Genomic DNA, 8,131 nt, shown 5'->3' with positions numbered 1-8,131 from the left:
CCAGTCTTCCTTGCCAATATGTGAGGATGTGCACTTTGGAAGGAAGAGTATAGGAAAGGGATATTATTTATATGGGGAAAGACTGAAAAAAAAAAGCTATAGTGGAGAGGCATTCAGGATTTTATGCAAATTTAGGATTTTCAGTTGAGCTCGCAATGTGACAGTTACACATACTAGAAGCTACATATATTCAATCACAGGGCCCTGTTCTTTGCAGGCAGAAAAGACACATGTACACAATGCTCCTATTTCGGAGAGAGGAATAAGAACTTCCACCTCCAACTTCAAGACCCTAGCAACTGCAAAAAGCTAAAACTAAAAATCCTACCTCTGTGGGAGCTTGACCCCACCCATTCAGGTTGCATGTATTGTTCTAAATTTTTTTTTAAAAGCCCAGGTCTCACAAGTTGTTTACTCTATCGGCTTTGAGCAGACTGCTCAGTACTTCTGTTTCAAACTTTCTTCATAAAAAAAGGGACAAAATGCACCTCTTAAAACCATGGAATCATCACAAAATGTAGGACAAAATTTAACAGAAGATGTTTGAAATCATGTTGGGTTTGGATAGGGTAAGTAAGCAGCAATTGTTTCCAACAGCTGAGGGGTCAATAATCGGAGAGCACAGATTCATAATAATTGGTGATATAACCAGAGATGTGATGAAGACAAACCATTTTTTAGAGAACTAATTGTTAGGATTGGGAATGTACTACCGATAGTGAGGTTGATACAGATCCAATCAGAATTCACAAAAGGGAATTGGATAAAAGCCTTAATGTTTCTAGGATAGGAAAGGGCAAGAGAGTGGAACTAATTGGATTTCTCTTTGGAAGAACCAGTGTTGATCCAATGGGCCAAATAGCCTTCTTCTCACTGTACTGTGCTATGGTTCAATGATCAATGGAGAAGCAGCTCCTGTATCGCCCGATATCGTGTCAGAAGGTGGAGGAGTGCGGAAGGACAGGAGCATGTGAAACCTTTGCCAATGTGGCAGTTCATTAACTGTAAGAATGTAAGTAGCAGACGGCAAAACTGAGAAGCTCTGATTCTGCTGGAATTGAAACTGGATTCATAGCAGCAGCTTGACAGCATCTGTGATTTATCAAAGAATGATTGACGTTGATTAAAAATAACACTGGTTGATTTGTCGGCCTTAGCATAGTTAATAACACTATCTTCTCCCAGTCAGGAGGTTATGAATTCAAGCCTGGCTCTAAAGACTAGTACATGAATGATGTGACTGATATCCTATGAAGCACTGAGGAAATTCAAGAGTGGGGCATTATTGAAAACATAGTATTTTGAATGAGACATTTGACTAAGGCCTCAAAGTATTATTTCGATGAAGGGTATGGCAGTTCTCCACATTGTTTTATTCGACACCACTGAAACACATTATCTAGTTATTACCTAATTGTTGTTGTGGGAGCTTGCTGTGTACAAATTGGCTTCCACATTTCCTACTTTAGAACATAATGAGAACATAAGAATTCAGAGCAGGAGTGGGCAATACAGCTCCTTGAGCCTGCACTGCGATTTAATACAATCATGGCTGATCTCATCGCAACCTCAACTCCACTTTCCTGCCCGGTCCCCATAATCCTTTAGCCCATTACTAATTAAAAATCTATCTATCTTCTCCTTAAATTTACTCAATATCCCAGCATCCACCGCACTCTGGGGGAGTGCATTCCCCCAGATTCTTGACCCTTTGTGAGAAGTAATTCCTCCACGTCTTTGGTTCAAATCTGCTACCCCTCATCCTAAAATTATGACCTCTCATTTACAGCACTTCAAGGCCTCCTCTTGGCATTTTAATTGATTTGCACTATTCTAGTTCATGAAAAGTGCTTTTAAAATCCAACACATTTGTTCCCATATCTGATAGCAATCAAACAATCCTTATGTTGTAAGCTGTGCATTCAGTTCAAAGCTGAGAAAGATAAAAAAATGTCATCATACAAGTTCCAAGGTCCTTGATGGAATCCCTCACGTCATATGACTCCTTGACATGATTGAAGCAGCTCCGGTTATTGTAGGCATGCACATTCTCTGCAGGTTTACACATGGATGTTTGGCTGGAGTTGAAGGAGCTCAGTCTGGAGGAAGCTAACAGTGTTAACTAATTCCATCTGGAGAGCATACAGCAGCTGGGACAGTTCTCCTCCAGGCAGAGAAAGGTGAGGGGAGTTGTAAAAGTGTTCGAAGCTGCATTCCCTGTAATTTTGCTTCCTTCTGTACAGACATCCAAGGTTCGATTAGCTGCAGGGCTGCACAGCTTAGAGAGAACGTTGATGCAAAGTCACTTCAATTTTGATAGAGTACAAAAGGATCAATTATTTTTGTGTGGCAGAAAGGCTGCTAACCAGGGAGCACAGATTTGAGGTAACTTGTCAAGAAAATCAGAAGAAAATAATCTTTACATCGTGAATTTTTGTGATTTAGAACGTGCTGCCTGAACAGTTGGTGGAAACAGATTCCAAAGTAGCCTTCAAGAGGGACATATGGAAGGCAAAAGATTTGCATAGCAACTGTGAAAGAGCAAGGGACTCTTTCAAAGAGCCAGCATAGGCATGTAGGGCTGAATGGCCTTATTCTGTGCTGTTACATTCTGTGTAATATGGGCAAGAAGGTGGTAACTTAACATTACACATTTGGAAAATGATGGCTAATAATAACAGAAATGCAGATAGTCCCAATAGGAGAACATACTGTGAGATGTGCTACTCTTACCTGGTAAAATTGGCCTCTTACTCTGAATTTGGAAGCATTTTGTGCCTCATAGTTAGCAATTTTATGCTTTTCTAAATGAGACATCCCTAAATAGATTGCAATGCCCTCACTGCTCTGACAAAGTTTTAGAATATGACATTATATAGACACTGAATAGAAAGGTTATCTGTCAGCACAGTGCATCCACTGGATGAGATTGGTATATGCACCACACAAGCCCCCTCCCACTCTACCCTAGAGGCACACTCTTTTATTCCATTCCCACTCACATGTTGATCTAGCTTTCTCTAAAATACATCTACACTATTTACCTCAATATGCCCTATAGGAACCAGTTCCACATTCCCAACATTCTCTGGGAAAATTCCTTCTTAATTTTTATTTAACAGCCCAGGTTTTGGACTTCCAAACATGTGATCTACATTGCTGAATTCCTTCATAATCTTAAAGACTTCTATCAGGTCACCCTCAGCCTTATGTTTTGTAGGGAAAAGAGCCTCAGTCTTTCTTGATCATTATGACTACTCATTCCTGGATTCAGCCTCGCAAATTCTGTTGCACCTTCTCAAGCACTGATTGGAATGCAGGTCATTTTCTTAATCTCGTGAATATCAGACTAGTGAAAAAAATTGAACAAATATCTATAAATTAGTGTTGTGACCTATCAAGTTGCTAATCTTCCCTTGATATCAGCATTTATTCCTGGTTGCTCAAACCCCATGTCTCATATAATGCTTCCTCTTCACATATAATCAGTGTCATGCATAGCTCATTGGATGTTCAGTCCTGCATCTGAAAGTTCTGCTTTTATGTCCCATTCATGAGAGTTGAGCACATAGTTTAGGCTGGCACTCCCAGTGCAGTACTGATGGAGTACTCACTGATGGAGGCACTGTCTTTTGGATGAGTTTAAAGTTATTGCACACCCAATCTGTGGACCAGACTGGTATTATTTCCATGTTCCACAATTTACTAGCCTTTAAATATAATTTTCTAAGCTGCCTTTCTCACAGCGTTATATTGGTCCTTTTGTGGAATGCCAACCTTCAATATGATATTTTTTTGCTAAATTGAAATTAGGTCCAGATGATTCTCCTTCCCCTCAGCAGCCCTAGTGTACTTACTGTACATGGCTTGCTAATCAGCAAATTGTGCCTTGGTGGAGTCAGTCATTTATCAGATGTTAGCATTTATCATTTTAAGACAGCTATGTAACATAATAGGATGCTATTAATGTGCTGGCCTGGATTGATCTCAAACAAGAACTTCCCATGGAAATTTTATTACAGTTTAAGTATTTCCAAGAGTTCAAAAAGATTCCTACCAAATCAGACTGCTGCCTGCAAAATCCAACAGAGAGAAATATTAAACATATAAATAAATAAAACAATGAAAGGGCTATAATTTATTGCCTCAGGGCACCTAAGAGCACATTAGACACATTTACAGTTTTAATTTTATTTTTGGAATGTATAAACTGACAATGTCACAGAGATGGAAGCAGGTTATGTGAGTGAACAGGGCAAGAAACTGTGTATATCCATTAGTAATTATGCAGAAGGATTATGAAATTAGTAAGGCCTGAGGGGTTGTCAAATTGGGCACACAAAGAGAAATTAAGCCAATGAAAGAATAAAGGATAAAGAGAGAAACAGAAAGGGAAAACAAAATACTGTAAATGTTTCATTTCTAAAGTCTTCAATAACGGGTAAAATCAACAGGAATGAGTCTCCGCATATGGAACAGTTAATGTTCAGCACTGGTGAAGCTGTCAGGCAGTAATTGAAACATGATGTAACAGGATATTTAGACAGAAACGGACAAGATTTAAATGTCTGTGACAAGTTTAGTTTTAATCCATCAATCCAATTCTTAGCCACTTTAAAGACCCTCACACCTCTGTTGTTATTTTAGCCCCAGCAGTGCAGGGGTGGCAAGGGCATATCATGGGGAAAGCTCAGCATCTGCTCATTTTAAAAGTTTAGCTTAAAAAGTCTGGGAGTTAATCATAACTTAAAGACATTCACCAAACATAAAATTATTTTTTCAGAGACAGATCTTTTGCACAGCAGCTGTTATCAGTCAATTCATACTTACGTATAATTGAGTGAGGCATAACTTTTCGATAGGGTTTTTAGGAGCATTATTAAAATGTTTATAATTGCTAATTAGGGATTTGGGCAGTGGTGGGGTGTAGAGAGCAACTTATGGCAGAGCACTGAACAGTAAACTGGAACTTTAAGATTCCCGTGTTAATTTACACTTGTGGTAAATTGTGAATTTGAATCAGCATTAGAGGGCAAACACTGACAGTTTGTCAAAACTGCTGCAAATTCCAGCAATGATTTGTAGACACATCACGTCTGGAGTTAGGAGTCAGCTGTTGCTCATTGTGTAGCACTCTCACCTCTGACGCTCAACGTTGTGAAGTCAAGTGCCACTCCAGAGATTTGAACACAATCTGTGGGTTAACACACCCAATGCAGCTCAGTACTGAGGAATAACTGCGCTGACAGAGGGGCAGTATTTCAGGCTCAATGTTAAATCAAAAACTCAAGTGGATCTAAATGATCCCATGTCATTAATTGAAGAAGAGCCAGTGAGTTCTCTTCAGCATCTTGGCTTACCACATATCATCAACCACAACAAACAGGTTTTCTGGTTATTATATCATTAACCTTTGGGGCTCAGTTAGTTCTGTTGTCTGGATGGCTAATTTGTGATGCAGAGTGACAGTTCCCAACCCAGCTGAGGTCACCACAAAGGTCCCACCTTCTCAAACCCACCTCTTGCCTCAGGTGTGATGACCCTTAGGTTAAGCAACCACCAACTGTCTCTCTCTGATGAGAGAGCAGCCCTCTGGGCTGTAAACAAAACAAAAGAACGGCGGGTGCTGGAAATCAGTAACAAAAACTGAAACTGATTGGAAAACTCAGCAGATCTAGCAGCATCTGAGGAGAGAAAGCAGAGTTAACATTTTGGTTCCAGTGAAGGGTCATGGAGTTTTCCCAGCAGTTTCTGTTTTTGTCTCTGGGACTGTGGTTACTTTATCTTTTGTGGGATCTTACTGTGTGCAAATTTGATGCTGTATTTGCCACATGATGACAGTGAATTTGCTTCAAAGGATACTTAATTAGCTGAAAAGCGCTTTGGTTGTGAAAAACTCCCCTTTCATCTCTCTATGATATATATATTTGTTTATGTGTATTATGCATTTCACTACATTTTTAACTGCAAGGCATGATATGATCAAGGCAGTGGATACTATATTTTGTGTTTGTGTCTTCCCTGTCATGTCAGACCAGCATTAAAGCACATGTAATTCAGTGCAAAATGCTATACAGAGATAATATTTGAAGAACAAATAATTAAAATCAATGCCTCATTGTTGAAATCATGCGACCATCATCTTTCTGCAACAGTCTGGTTCCACGAGTTCATTCTCACTATCTTACCAGACGTTTCTTACATTCTACCTGACACTGCAGTCTGATTAGTCTCCTGGCTTCACCTTTTTTATTTCAAGGTAAAATAGGAATTTTAAGTTCTGATGTTTTAATGCCTATGATTTGCAGCTCTGATTTCTGTTGTTTTATTATTATTCTGAATAAAAGAATCGTTATGTCGGACACAGTTCAGTTGGCTCGACATCTAGTCTATGGTTCAGAATAATGCCAATTCCTGTTCTAGCTGTGGTAGACTTGGGGCACACTCCTTGCCCTGTCTCTGGGAGTGGAAGCCAGTGGCAAACCGTCGCTGACAAAAACTGACAAAAAAATGGCTCAGGATGAAGCAATCGTCAGACAATAAGCCAAGAACCTGCCCTTGAGCAAAGCACTGTGAGTGAAGAATGGTTACAGTACTGAAGATGGCCATTCAGCCCATCTTGTCCACACTGACTCTTTGCACAAACAATTCAGCTAGCCCTACTCTCCTGCTTTGTCCCTATGGCTTTACAAATCTGTTTCTTCAGATGAATATCAAATTCTCTTTTGAAAGCTTTGACTGAATCTACCTGCAACATACGCCCAGACAAGTTTTGCAATCGTTGAAATTTTACAAACAAGAGGCCATTTGGCCCATTTTTACATGTACAGGTTACTCCACAGAGGACTCAATGTCTTGCAAATTTCCTGAATGCACCAGGACTGCTGCACAAGCACAAAATGGTGAAATTGATGGGACACTTTCCTGTTGTGCATGTTCTATTTCCATGTCATTATATATTCGGATGCGCCACTGGGCAGTCAGAGCGACAGGCTGCTGGGGAGAAAAGGCTTGGGTTGTTGCTCCATGTTTAAAACACACCTGTTGTCAGCTATGTGGCTGACCCATCACCCGACAAGTTAAAAAAAAAATCTGCAGTCCGCATCTAGATATTAAGCGAGGGGCACACAGTTAGAATGGGTCAGGTTTCTCCCTCATATCCACTGCACCTTATTTTAAATCTGGTATGGCAATTATTTGTCTGCAAATGCATCTATTGCTAGAGAGGTGAAAGATGCCATGGTTTCTTGTTTAACCTCAGAGCTCACTGCTTTTGGTGCCACAGATAGATGAGGTAACTTCTAGCCATCCAGTAGGACTCTGATCTCTATAAAATGATCCTCAAACCCATTAAACAATTTTAAATTTAATCTATTTTAGGTAATACTGTAGTAATGCTGTAATTACATCTCCTGATGCTCAAATGATTCATATCAAGTTATTTAGACTTCCAAAGTGTCATTCCCTTCGATCTCTGAAGGCACTACATATATCTAGAAAGCAATATTGAAATTATTGATTAATATATTATAAGTTCGACAACATGCACATACTTAATTATTGTTCCTGGGGAAAATTGACATTGAAACCAGCTCGGCGAGCCAACCAACCTCAACACCCACAACCCGAACTACAGATCTACTCCAAAATCCTTAGAGACATTGAAATAAACTTACTGCTTGTTATTTACATGCTATGGACATACTTTTTTCATTTTCAGTACCTGTTTTATTCAGAAGCCAATGTACAGGTTGTAGCAAACAGAATCACCTGCCAAATGTGAAGATTTTTGTTAATACATGGTTGGAACAGTTTGTGAATGATCTTGACTTATAGTTTATCTAAGCTGTGGGCCAGTGGGTAGCATTCGATATATAAGTGAGAATGTTGTGGCTTCAAGTCCCTCTTCAAAGACTTCAGTATATAAACTCTAGGTTGGCACAATAGACCAATACTGAGAGTTTCCCACTGTCACAGGGTCCATAATGACAGAATGTCACATTGAAGAAAGTTTAGTACTGAGGAAGTGCTGCACTGTCAGAGGGTCAGTACTGAGGGAGCAGGGCACTGTCTGAGGGTGAGTACTGAGGATGTGCTGCACTGTTGGAGGGTCAGTACTGAGGGAGCGCAA

The sequence above is a fragment of the Rhincodon typus genome, chromosome 1 (genome assembly GCF_021869965.1).
Source record: "Rhincodon typus isolate 14 chromosome 1, sRhiTyp1.1, whole genome shotgun sequence".
Classification (NCBI taxonomy): Eukaryota; Metazoa; Chordata; class Chondrichthyes; order Orectolobiformes; family Rhincodontidae; genus Rhincodon; species Rhincodon typus.
This window is presented reverse-complemented; position numbering follows the sequence as displayed.